The sequence below is a fragment of the Tachypleus tridentatus genome, chromosome 11, assembly GCF_004210375.1.
Source record: "Tachypleus tridentatus isolate NWPU-2018 chromosome 11, ASM421037v1, whole genome shotgun sequence".
NCBI classification, from domain to species: domain Eukaryota; kingdom Metazoa; phylum Arthropoda; class Merostomata; order Xiphosura; family Limulidae; genus Tachypleus; species Tachypleus tridentatus.
Genome location: NC_134835.1, coordinates 48,443,979 through 48,457,504, shown reverse-complemented (window position 1 = coordinate 48,457,504; position 13,526 = coordinate 48,443,979).

The following is a 13,526-nucleotide window of genomic DNA, read 5'->3' as shown; positions in this document are numbered from 1 at the left end:
AGGGTATTGACTTCTGAATAAAGGGTATTAGGTTACATTGTTCTTGTACTCATCATCTCCTTACTTCAGTTACCAAGCAAAAGGAGGGCGAGATACTTCCATACAAACACATTTGATTAATAGCACATATCGTCATGTGAGTTGTGATAAATATGTATATAACGAAGAAACATGTCACGGCTTCTATTAACGTGAAACAAATTAAATTAAGTTGTGATACACATAGCTAACATTTTTTACTTCATACGTAAGCTTATTCACAGCACCATTTTTACCATGTATGACTGATGATGATAAAAACAATAAAATTTATCTAAATCTATATAGATGTGAATAAGTAATATGTTTTGTAGAAAATTGTAGAAAAACTAATTTTTGACAGATTTATATGTGTAAAAACAATTTAAAACAAATGGATAATATACTGAACTATTCAATACTTGAAATCATCTTGTTTGTAGCTTTTACTTTTTCAAAGTACGGTTCATGCTTTTAGAGGAACACTTGTGAAGCCATAGTAAAGAGAGAGAGAGAAAGAGTGGCATCAGATTTGTGGTGTCAAAAGTACTCTACAAGTAGTTGCCAAAATTTATAGTCCATGACATTGAAATTATTACAGTGTTTTGACTACAATAAATCTTTTATTGTGCACTATTATTATCAAAGGTAATATACTTTAATTGTCGTAAGTTTTATTTATTGATTCAGAGTATTAAGCCATATGATTACCGAACATATTCGGTACCGCACATCTCACAATTAGTAACTGGCATTATTGGAATATGTACGTCATAGGTCACTCTCCTTTAGTCAAGAATTGGTGGTATTACTTCCATATTCCAACCTATGAACAGAAAGGTGAACGATAATTGCGGAGACATTGAGCAGAACAACAAATTTCCATAGTTCACGAAGCCACCTCCTAGGAATATGTCTCGCTCTTACAGCATCATTTATCATCTGATTTTCAAGATGAAATCGTAAACTCCATGACTTTTATGTTTAAAATGGATTATAGTTATTTTTTGTTGAGAATGTAACATAATGACTAGACTGTGAGAGCAATATTGTATGCTAAAATTTCGTTATTGGTGGTTTTATGTTGAACTATGCTTTACAATGTTTGTTCGGTCAGGTGATTTAGGTGCTCGACTCCCAATCTAAGGTTCGTAGGTTCGAATCCCAGTCACACCAAAAATGCTTGATCTTAAACACGTGAGGATGTTGTAATGTGACAGTGAAACCCACTATTCGTTGGTAGAAGAGTAGCCCAAAAGTTGGCAGGTGGTAGTGATGACCAGATGCCTTTTCTCTAGAGCTGCACTGCATAATTAGGGTCGGCTAGCGCAGATAGCTTTCATGTAGCTTTGTGCGAAATTCAAAAACAAAAAACTTTTAGATTGAAATTTCTGGTTATTTGAAAAATATTGTATACATTTCGTAACATTTTTTCCGTGTTTATGTTGTTAAAGTACGCTGTCTTTCTTTTCACTGAATGTTATTAAATGTGTTTTTCTATGGATGGATTGTGTTAGTATTTTGTTCATGATGAGTACTGTTAGTATTTGTTCTGTGTTGGTAGTGTTTTGCTCTCTATAGATTATATTAGTGTTTACATGTGCGGGTCATGTCAGGTGTTTGCTCTGTTCGTGGGTTGCATAAGCGTCTGCTCAGTGTAAATTGCATTGATGTTTGCTCTATGTAGTTTAATTAAGTGTTTGTATTTTTTTATTTTTTTTTCCTTTTTCGATTATTTCAGATAGTATATGTTCTGTGTGGAGTATGTTAAGTAATGAATACTTTCTGAACATTACTCAAATGGACTTTGTTGTGTTTCCTAGTGCAAAGCTACACAATGGGCTATTTGCACCCGAGGAAATCGTACCTCGGATTTTTGCTTTGTAAGTCAGTAAGCATACCTCTGCTTCACCAATTACTTAGAATCATAATTCATATAAACGAAAGTGCTTACACGTAAAATACCCGTGTATTCAATGGATATATATGTCTCCAAAAATGTTTGATTTACAGATAAAAAATATTGTGTGAATAATGTTAAAAGGATAGACAAACGGTTGATATATATGAAATATGTTTTAACAAAATTGGAAGTTTTTTTGCTTAATACAGAACCTAAGTCTAGGCATATGATTGAGTGCCATTCAAAAAATTCACTTTTTTATATAGGTTTTGTAACCTTCAAATCAAATATAAACTATTTTTAACTTTTCTTTCTTGAAGCCTCCATCTTATTTATTCGAGAGATTGACAAAATTTTGTTGGATAACATCTAGAAAGTGACTATAATTTTCAAACGGAGAACGTTTAGCCATAACCGACACTGTTTTGTTTCACAACATTGAGAAAGTGACTGGCGTTTTCAAACTGAGTGCTACTGATATGATTAACATTGTTTAGTTACATAATGTCAACAAAGTGACAAGTGTTTTAAAACTTAGAATTATTACCCACAATTCTTGTCATGCTGGATATACTACTGCTACTAGAATTCGAGTTGTGCACATTCAGTTCGCCATCTTTAATTTTTCTGGTGTTTTTATTTACGTCTTTCGAGGGAATGGAAACGTCCAATTTTCGATTTATTTATTCATTTAATGATTGTGGATAGAGGTCTGTGTTGGTGAAAGGAAATGTTTCGAATCGTTATGAGGCCCGGCATCAATGTTAATCTCTGCTGATGAGGTGTAGGAAGAGATACAGGTGCCACTTCCTTGGTTCGGAGTATTCTCAGTTTCAGTTCCATCTACCTTCTTCCTACCCATGGCCTTAAAAATATTTTCGCTTTTAAATCTATAAAATCAGAAAGTAATTACTGCTTTTGTGAAGACCATTTATGCTTCAAATCAACATCATGACATTTATCGTCTTTCGAGAATGTGTTTATCGTTATACTTTGTAACCGTGCAAGTAATAGAATTGAAAAAAAAAACTTTCTCAAATGACAAACTGAAAGTTTCAGATATGAGATACCACATCGCCATTTTATAACACTATTTCTTTTAATTAAATCATTAAAATAAAGTAAAACAGTTGGTTAATTTGTTAATGTCTTTTGACAAATACTAAAAAACAGTAGATTATTCGGCACTGGAATGGTGTTTTCCGATGCAACAATTTATTTTTCTACATTACCTGAGGATATATTGCCATGGATGCGAATATTATATGAACAGTACAACATTGAGTGTTTGTATGTTATATTAATATTAAATTTTTCAATAAAAATTCCAGTGTCCAGCTATTTCAGAACATGACTGACAAAGAGATGCACTCTCACATACATGAAAATCAAACACTGTGCAGCTAAAGGTTATATTTACGTATATCATTGTTTTCGAGAGAATAAAATTATATGTCGACAGTCAACACTTTAAAAATGTAAAACATTTTAGTGTGTTTTAATTATGTTTTACTTTATTTCCTTATTTCAATAAATTAGAGTAAGAAATAACTTACCCATGGTTGTCCTCATTGCTGCAGTCGTAAAGAAAGAATTATAATTAATTACTCTTTAAATAACGATTAGAATTTTAGAAGTATATCCACGTTATTATACTAAAATATGAGTAAAATCAATGTGTGTTGATTCAACACATTCAGTTATGCATCAAATAACGTATCAGATTATTAAATAACATCAGCCATCGAAGACAGATGGAGTTTATGTATGCCCTCTCTGTGTATATTTGTTAGCAAAATTTCTCAAAAATGGCTGAATGGATTTGGAAAAATATTGGTAAACATTTGGGTTAGGACCCAACTTTGAAGTTTATTATTTTTTGGAGGATCAAGTTGACAGCAAGGACATGGATATTCAATTAATCCCTGTCTATTTACATGGTGGGCATATATAGAACATTATTCTTCATTGTCCTGCCAAAAATAGATCGTGTCCCTTGACAACGACGAACATACAAAGATATTTTCGTATTCTTTGGGAGCCGAATATGATCGACGCTATGTATCAGTGGTATGCACTTTACTGAGTGACCCAATAATTAAGTCAGATGTTTGACTTTCTCAAGGCTTTCATAGTACACGCGTACTAAACTGTTTAGTGCAGCAAAGTTCATTGTTATATATTCTACTTATGTAAATCAAATGTAACCGATAAAAACAACAAAATAAGATTTTTTACACTAAATCGACAATGTTCGTTTTTCGTTGTTTTTTTGTAATTGGATGAAATGATGTGAAAAATTCGAACTCAAGATTTGACTAATGTGAACAAGCAACATTTAATGCAGGTAAAGTAAAAATATTCTATAATGCAAAATAAAACACGTTTTTCTTCCAGTAATACATACATCAGTTCTCATTTCTTTGTTCATTATTTCATAAACAAAAAAAAGCCATCGTATTCTTCTTGTATTTTTGTAATTCTCAAATCCAAATTGCTTTACATGATATATTTTTGTTGCTCATGTGTTGTAATTTTATTTACCATATTTCAAGTATACTCAGTGTTATCTTTATCAAAATAAAAATCTTTCAAACAAGAGAAAATTTTATTGTAATTTATATGTTGTTTGTTATTGCTACATTTAAGAATGATGTTTATTAATCGTGCTTTTATGCCCCCTATCACACAGCAGCAAGCTTGAGGGCTTATAACGCTATTTTGGAAGTTTAGTACCTGCGATGGGCTCAGTACATTCAACCCATTAGTCAGCTTTGCGCTTTACAATGAAAACCCTGTAACTTTGATTTCATGTACTAGTACTCTTCATTTTAAAACTTTTTTCTAGCTTCAACTAAAAACATTAAGTGCTGATTCATCAAATGTAGGTTTTACTTCAATAATTCTCTTTAATGTGCTTGTACCAACAACTTAATGAACACTTGAAGAAATTAACAAGTTTATTAAAAATGTTCTCTTTTATGTAATAAGGTTTTTCTTGCTGGTTCTTTAATAAAAGTATTAAGCAGTCAAATTATATTCTTAGGATTTAGTTCCTAGCTGAAACAGCCTTCTAGAAAAAATGTTCTACTCTGTTTATAGAATTTCATATTTAACAAACAATTTTTTGTTTTGTTTTTCATTTTTACAATGTATTAAATACTTGTCTCTGCTCCGTGGTCTCAGCCAATGTGTTTGTTTCCAAAACATAAAACAAATAAACATCGTACCCCAACCCCAATAGCATAATGGTACATCTGTAGACTTACAATGCTAGAAACCGGTTTTCGATACCCGTAGTGTGCAAAGCACAGGTAGCCCATGATGTAGCTTTGTGCTTAGCTTTATAAACAAAGAAATATTATAACTTTGCATTTTACGGATTTTTTTAAACTTCCTACTGACGGTTTTAAGGAGTAAAAACCCGAATCCTTGGAACAACGCATCTTTTTTCACATGTGCGAATTAATTTCCGTCATCTGGCCAAGTAAAACAAACACGTTTTCACAGAACCAAAATTATAATAAACACACGTAACAAAAATAACTATTGGCAGTAATAAGCTGAGTAAGAATACACTGATTTCAGTAAGAATTCTGTTGGAAATTACTTGGATGGCAATTAGCTGCAACAAGGAGAAAGAAAAAAAAACATATTACATTTCCTATTACGACTAAAAGTAAAACCTTTGATGAATTACCATATAAAGTCGTTTCATTTGTGCAGTGTAGAGACGAATCAGAAGAAAAACTCAAAAAAGTAACACCACTCCTATAAAAGAAAGCTCAGTAATTGGTAATAACCATTATAAAAGTTAAATATAGTAGGTAAGTTTAAATAATCTAAATTACACAAATTTTAACTATCAAAATAGTTGATACTAAACTTTCATTTTTATCCACAATTTTAGTTTTAATTTCAACAAAGAGGAAATAGATTACATATATATTTGTCTTTAATTTTACTACAAAACTAACATGGCCAGGTGGCTTAAGTAGAGCCATTCGTAATCCGAGGGTCGCGGGTTCGCATCTTCAACACGCCAAACATGCTCGCCCTTTCAGCCGTGGGGGCATTATAAAGTGACGGTCAATCCCACTATTCGTTGGTAAAAGTGTAGCCCAAGCGTTGGCGGTGGGTGGTGATGTCTAACTGCCTTCCTTCTAGTATTACACTGCTAAATTAGGGACGGCTTGCCCAGAGAGCCCTCGAGTAGCTTTGTGCGAAATTCAAAAAGAAACAAAGAAACAGACAAATGAAAAACAATAACAAGGTATTAATAGATTGTCATTCAATGATTTTTTTAAAAAAATGCCTTAGAAATGAAATAAGAACACTGTGCAACAAATAAAAACAAATAATTTAATTTATGTAAACACTGCCAATTAAAATCCTTTAAAATACAATATCATTTAAACATTTAAATACAGCTTCGTTCTAAACCTCTCGCCACCTACCACTGATGTGCAACTGTTTTATAAAGTGTGTGTTTTTCTTATAGCAAAGTCACATGGGACTATCTGCTGTATCGAGTCCCTGATTTTAGCGTTGTAGCCCCAAACCATGACACTTCCTCCTCCATGCTTTACATTTGGTATGAGGTTCTTTTCCTTGAATGCTGTATTTGGTTTACCTCAAGCATGTACGTTGTTCTGGTGGCTTCAGCATATGGCTACTTCGTGCTATATGCTGAAACCACCCAGGGGAATCGACCTCCTAATTTTTGCGTTGTAAATCCATAAACATACCGCTGTTCTAGGGGGGAGAATATTTACAAATGAAATCCATGGTCTGTTTACTTTAAGCACTCTTATTGAACTATTGTTGTATGCTTAAATATCAATAGAAATGTAGAAAAATTTTCAGACGGAAAAACAAAATTCATTTAGTGATAAAAACAGATATGTCAGTTTAGTTTGTTTCTTTCAACTGCAAACTATAGCTCTGAATACAAGCAAAATTACATCTTACTATTCAAACACGTGTATTAATGTTATACAAGCAGTCAGAAGGAAACAGCTAGAAAATATTCACACATTTTTTTTTCTTCAGGGAAGTTTATCTCCGTTTAAAATATCAATTTGTTTGTTTGTTTAGAATTAGCCACAAAGCTACAGAGTAGACTCTCTGTGCTCTGCTTACCAGGGTATCAAAACATTGTTTCAACGGTGCGGTTTCGCAGACATAACACTTTGCCACTAGAGGGCTTAAAATATCAGGAATAAATTGGAAACGAAAAGAATTATGAAGCTATTATTTACAATATCACGATTGAGGTTTTTGTGTTACTGAATTTTTATTGTCTTTGTAGGTAACACATAAATTGAGTCAACTTTTGGGTCTTACTTAAAAGATAAATATTATATCTGATGTTTTTTTTTAAACTAATATGATCAACCCCTTTCTTTAAAACAAAGTCTGAGAAAAAAAATTATATCTTATTACACATTTACAACATAGAATTAGGTAACTACTCATTTCTCAAAGCAATGTGAAAATTGAATTTCAAGACTAATATCTTACCACAAGTATTTTTAACTAGTCTTACACATGAGGTCATCCAATAAGTAATGTCCGAAAATTTAATACAAAAGTGTATCATAATTTATGTCTTTGTAAAAGGCTTTAATGACTAAAATATATAGTAAGACGTCTATAAAGATGTTCAGACAAATCAAAGAAATTAATCTAAATCTGCGCAAAATCTAAAACAGAGCAGACAGAAAAATTACAGGAACAAGATATGTAGTGTAACGAGAAAATACAATAGCAAAAAATGAGTATGAAAATAAACTAAATCTTTAAGGCCTAGAATTAACATTATTCCTGGAAGCTACAAGTATTTATTTTGACACTTCTAACTATCAGAATTTATAAAATTGAGTCAAAATAGTAATTTGTAAACGGATATGGTTTTTCATTCCAATATAGGGAAGAGCACAAATGGCTTACAGCGAAGCTTTATGCCTAACAAGAAAATAAAAAAAACAGACAAATCATTTGTGATAAATGGCTTTCGATGTAATTTGAGAGGGTCTAAGTGCAGGTATAAAGTAATAAGACTTATCAAATGGAAAATTTAAAAGAGTTATTAATATATCTGTATTCGTATATGAAGGAAAAACATATTCGAGCCATAAACGAAAACACATTATTGTGAAATTAAAAATATATATTTAAAACACGCTGCACAATTTTTTTTTTTAAAAAGAGGATCGTAGGGTACAAGTTACAACGTGGAATTATAAAGTGTGTACTAGGCTTTGGAGGTGAGTGAGAAAGTAGGAGCCACACTGTGGTGGAGATAGACCGTTTATCAGTTTTAATTTTGTAAATTTTACATCAAAATTTCTTTCTTTCTCTTTGAAATACCTTTATACAACGGGAAACTAAGTTTGAATTTTCAAACAAGGTCTGATTAACTGTCATATTCTTGCTATTGAAATGCCAAGAAAGATGTTTTGAGAATTTCTGCAGAACACTTCCAACATTGTTAATATTTCACAAGTTTCCTTCGGTGCTGTCCTCTATATGTAAAATCGATTTTACGTGTATCACAAGCCCCCTACCATCGTTCTATTGGTTTGTTTTGTATTTCGTGCAAAGGTACACGAGGGTTACCTGCGCTAGTCGTTTCTAACTTAGCAGTGTGAGACCAGAGGAAAGGCAGTTAGTCATCACCAACTCTTGGACTACTATTTTACCAACAGACAATGGGGATGACCGTCACGTTATAACACCACCTTGGCTGAAAGGGCGAGCATGTTTCATGTGTCGGGAATTCGAACTAGCGACCCTCGGATTACGTGTCGAGTGCCTTAAACACTTCGCCGTGCCAGGCCTCTGTTCCATGGGAAATAATTCATTGCAACGTGTCTCTCATACAAATTATGATACGAAAATCATCCAATAAAAATGCTACACATTTTTGTTACGCACATGATTCATATTCAGTTATACAACACTATCGTTTCATTTTTGGAAAGGCTCTTGTTTAAGCGTTTGAAGTTTTTCTTTAGTGCGTCCCCTATTTGTAACTTAAATAGTTTAACTTCCGAAGTGGGGTTTTTATTAATCATTTTTAATTATGTATCTGACATTTTATTTTAAACTCACTATCCAATCTTTATTGTTTTGTAGTTGGGTTTTTTTTCCCTCGCACGTTTCTTTTCATCTATCAATCAATTTGTTCGATTTATTGCTTACCATGAATTTCGAGGTTAATGTTACCACTCTGAGTGTCACACGTTTTACAAAACATTTTTTCATTGGTAGCAGGTAGGGTAATGCAACGGATGTATTCGTGATTATTATCCAAGATATAGGTTACTGTATGGGTCAATCACCTTTTCCTGAACTTCTCCGACTTCCCCAAGAACATATTATTCTGCTCAGGGTTATAAAGGCCCGGTGTGGGCAGGTGCGTTAAGGCGTTCGACTCCCTGTTGCACCAAACATGCTCGCCCCTTTTAACCGTGAGGGCGTTATAATGTGACAGTCAATACCACTATTTATTGGTAAAAGAGTAGCCCAAGAGTTGGCGGTGGGTGATGATGGCTAGAGGAGATAACCCTCGTGTAGCTTTCCGCGAAATTTAGAAACAAAATGTTGTTGGTAAACATTATTATACGCGTTAATTTGTTACATTGTCACGAGACGTTAGATTTAGAATGTTTTCGTTAATGATTTACTATTCAGTTTGAGGTACGTGAAGACGCGTTGTGGCGACAATAGCATATATACGGTTAGTCAACCTCTTCGTGGTTTTACCTTCAACAATTTCTCATATCTCCTTTAACAACTTCCACGTGTAACTTCCTTCTCCGTTTTCAACCTACTTTAATATTTCAACAGTAAGGAAACAATTACAATATTTTATGTATTCTCCGATACGCGTTACTGCAGACTTAATGGTATAACTATAGTAATACATTTTACCCGTAGGAAATTAATGTTCTTTCAAGGAACATGTAAACATAATATATCACAGGTTGAAATAATAAGTACTTTCTTTTATGAATATTCGCTGATAATAATTAATTGAAATAAAATTCTAGCGGATTTTATCCTTGGTGACTAAACTTTTCTATTACTTTCAACAACACTCACGTGACCACTCAGTATCCAATTCTGACTTTCAGAAAAACAAACCCTGTTATTTGCTATTTGATGGCCTGGCATGGCCAAGCGCATAAGGCGTGCGACTCGTAATCCGAGGGTCGCGGATTCGCGCCCGCGTCGCGCTAAATATGCTCGCCCTCCCAGCCGTGGGGGTGTATAATGTGACGGTCAATCCCACTATTCGTTGGTAAAAGAGTAGCCCAAGAGTTGGCGGTGGGTGGTGATGACTAGCTGCCTTCCCTCTAGTCTTACACTGCTAAATTAGGGACGGCTAGCACAGATAGCCCTCGAGTAGCTTTGTGCGAAATTCCAAAACAAACCAAAACAAGCTATTTGATTATGATAATTGTTGCAATTCGGTGTAACGTCCAGTATACAGTGAACCATGTATAAAACCTTCGAAGGAACTAAGCTTAATATTTATTTGCTATAGGTTAAGCACAAAGTTGCACAATAGGCTATCAGTACTCTGCCTAAGACGAATATCGAAACCTGTGTTGTAGCTTAGTAAATGCTAAGACCTCCCGCGTCACACTGGAGGCCAATAAACTAAACACAAATTTTTGTTTTTTAAATTATTATTAAAAGTATCTAAAATAGTTCAAGGTTGTGGTAGTCCATCCCATTTACCTTAGTACCTCAGCGGTTAGTTTGTGGGCTTATATTTGTTTGTTTGTTTTTAATTTTCCGCACCAGCTACACGACGATTATCAGCGCTAGACGTCGGTAGTTTAACAGTGTAACATTAGAGGGAAGGCAGCTAGTTATTACCACCGACCGCCAACTCTTGAGCTACTGTTTTACCAATAAATAGTGGGATTGACCGTCACCTTATAACGCCCCAACGGCAACCCGCAACCGTCAGATTACCAGTCGAAAGCCTGAACCTACCTGGTCATACCGGGCCGGAGCGAATGGAAAAAAAAAACAAACTTTTATAAAAAAAAAAACATTATAAAGACAAATATCGATACAGCGAGTGAAGAAATTTGATCTCCTACACTGGATTAAGTGATGTGTTCACCACGAGTAACTGAACCAAGGATGTTTTTCGTTACAAGTCTGTAAAAATACCACCAGGCCATTATAAGGAAGGAAACCCATTGTACGATAACGGATACAGGTAACAGTTGAATATCACCTTAATTTTTAGTTAGGTACTTATACATTTCTCGTTTACCAAACGTTATTGGTGGGCAGAGAACAAATAGTCTTTTGTATAGTCGTGTGCTTAATAAAGAAACAACAACAATTATTTCCCACAAAAGATCACAAAATATGTAATCTTTATCGACCGACAGTATGTTTTAATGTATTTTTTGTTTTTTTAAATACAATAAACAAGTGAATTGAATTGTGATGGTTGAACCAGAGTCATCGGAAGGTTCAACAAGTTTATCTAATTGTCTTATGAAACCTCTAAAAACCAGTGTAATTTATTACGTGAATTATTAGCTAAATTGCTTTGAAATTTGTCTATTTTTATAAATTTAAGTTCTCTTAATACTAGAGTTAGCAAGTGAACAACTGCAGAAACACCAAGAAATAAGAAATAAAATAAAGCTGCATCAGTCCTTTGTATTTTAAATTATCTTGAAACAAAAATTATATATATCTTATCTAACGTTCCTTAAGGGGTAAGATTTCCAACAAAGAAGAATTTTATTTCTTGTCATATATTAAAAGATCGATTAAGTTAAGGTGCAATTTTTCCCATGGAAAACGACTCACGGTACAAAGAAGTTTCGTAACCTTTAATGAAACTCTGATAACAATGGGCATTAACCGATCCAAGATAAAGAATTTTTAGAACAGTTACTCACTTTATATTTGCACTCGACAAGTACTGTCTCTATCTGTCTCGGGGCACAATGACAGTTTGACAATGGTCATGCATTTCAACTATCAGATGTCTTCATGCTGTTGTAGATGGATCCATTCTTAAAATAGTACATCTTGAAACCTTCTAGATTGTACTGCATGGACTTCTTCGGTCTCTGTACCATGATCCAAGCATGAATATGAATAGATCCAGTGATTTTATTAGTCAGTCTATCTTCTCGATCCATTCTTGTTCGAGATAGCCAATGATGATCTTTACTGGGTGTGATTTATCCTCCCCCGTATTGAAAGTCCATCATAGATGTTCAACCTCATGTAATCCCCAGTTAGGTTGTCAGAAGTAAACACAGTATACCCCTTCTGGTCCAGTACGAGCCCATGAAGCAGGCTGAAAGAAATTTGTCTGTGTAGAAATTCTAACCCATTTTACATTTTCAAGGCCATTTATCAATAGGATGTTGTTTATGGTAGATAACAGACGTGACTCAATTTAAATATTACAATTTTCACGAGAGATTATGAGTTTTCTGCGTCTCTTGACATTAGTGTTTGTTTTGTATTGACTCGGGTATCCCAGACGTTAAAATACATTCATTAACAGACTCGCGAAATTAATTTATCCTTCTGTTTTTGTGTTCAGTTTGTTTGATTTATAACGTTTTTGTTATTGAAGTGCATAAGTTAATTTACCAGTTTCGATACAAATGTAGAAGTATCTATATGTGATTACATGAGCAAATATAAATAACAAATATGTATTATAAATAATTGTTTATTTACGTTTGTTTTTAAAAGTTTGACATTATTTTTTTTGTTTGCAAAATTTGCAAAATGTAATTCAAGAAAATAGTTCTGTACTTTTAAAGAAATTTTAAATAAAGTAAGTTATAAATCTTTTATATGTATATAATAAAAATAAAATATCATTCAGAGTGAGGAAGAAGTAAAAACTGCATTAAAGAAAGTAGCAAAATAGTATTATTGATAACTTGTATGTTTAGAAACTACTAAAACATTCATATAGTACAAATTAAAACTAATATCTCTCCTCAAGAATTTAAAAACAAATATTGAAATACTTTTAGCTGTTCTAAGCAGTATTAATAAAATAACTCCTTTTATGTTTGAAGTCAGTATTGTATACATAAACGATTCCTTCTAAAATAACTTCTTTTCCCATATTTTAAAAGTAGCACTTATTTAAACGTTTTGTCACTTTGATTAGCTAATACTTTAATTCTCATAAAATATTTCCATTAAGCGGATGTGTATTACAACGTTTATAAATTACAAACGTTAATTGATTCGCCAGTATATAATGACGCGCAGACTTTCCATTTCTTTTATAACCAGATAGTTGTCTGGGTAAACAATAGATGACGATAACGTAAACTGTTTTTAAAATTGGCAAGTACTTTGCGGCAGGAGAGCACAAGATTTATTGTTCTATATTGATTTATATTGAGAAATATAAAACTGACATTCCACAAAAAAGGTAAATGCAGCTATACTTACCAAAAAAGGATAACTTGAACACAATCCGTCAAGCAATGGATATTTTTATTTTTGTCCTTTATAGCTATTTAGTTTGACTACAGTATCAACAAAATAAGATTGTAGGGAGATACAACTCCTATGTTTT